The following is a 575-nucleotide window of genomic DNA, read 5'->3' as shown; positions in this document are numbered from 1 at the left end:
ACCATGTAAAGACTTGTCCCCCTGACTGTCTATCTTTACCATGTAAAGACTTGTCCCCCTGACTGTCTATCTTTACCATGTAAAGACTTGTCCCCTGACTGTCTATCTTTACCATGTAAAGACTTGTCCCCCCTGACTGTCTATCTTTACCATGTAAAGACTTGTCCCCCTGACTGTCTATCTTTACCATGTAAAGACTTGTCCCCCTGACTGTCTATCTTTACCATGTAAAGACTTGTCCCCCTGACTGTCTATCTTTACCATGTAAAGACTTGTCCCCCTGACTGTCTATCTTTACCATGTAAAGACTTGTCCCCCTGACTGTCTATCTTTACCATGTAAAGACTTGTCCCCCTGACTGTCTACTGTCCATTGGATCCTCAATCCATTGTTAAGTAGTGCCAGTTCGCGTCCAAAATGGTGCCTTATTCCCTATATAATGCACAAAGTAGTGCACTTCTGACTGAGTAGTGAGTGGGTTTGGGTTGGGGTCTGGAGGTATCCCCCGGTCAGACACGCAAATATGGCTCAGTTTAGGTGCTCGTTTTGGGGGAGGAGTGGCGCCATGGGTGCCC

The 575-nt window shown here is 46.4% G+C and overlaps 1 protein-coding gene across 1 annotated transcript in view; it reads right to left on the bottom strand.

The window, feature by feature from the left end:
* Positions 1-240: 240 nt before the first annotated feature.
* The window catches only part of ptprda (protein tyrosine phosphatase receptor type Da), a 55,304-nt gene continuing 54,969 nt past the window's right edge, over positions 241-575 (bottom strand). Inside the window, exon 9 of the mRNA XM_065004529.1 lies at positions 241-575. This exon is cut by the window's right edge and continues 256 nt beyond it. The gene's annotated coding sequence lies outside the window, so the exon portion shown is untranslated.

This window comes from Oncorhynchus nerka, linkage group LG18 (genome assembly GCF_034236695.1).
Source record: "Oncorhynchus nerka isolate Pitt River linkage group LG18, Oner_Uvic_2.0, whole genome shotgun sequence".
Taxonomy (NCBI): domain Eukaryota; kingdom Metazoa; phylum Chordata; class Actinopteri; order Salmoniformes; family Salmonidae; genus Oncorhynchus; species Oncorhynchus nerka.
Note: the sequence above shows the minus strand (reverse complement) of the source record. Positions and strands in the feature narration are given on the sequence as shown.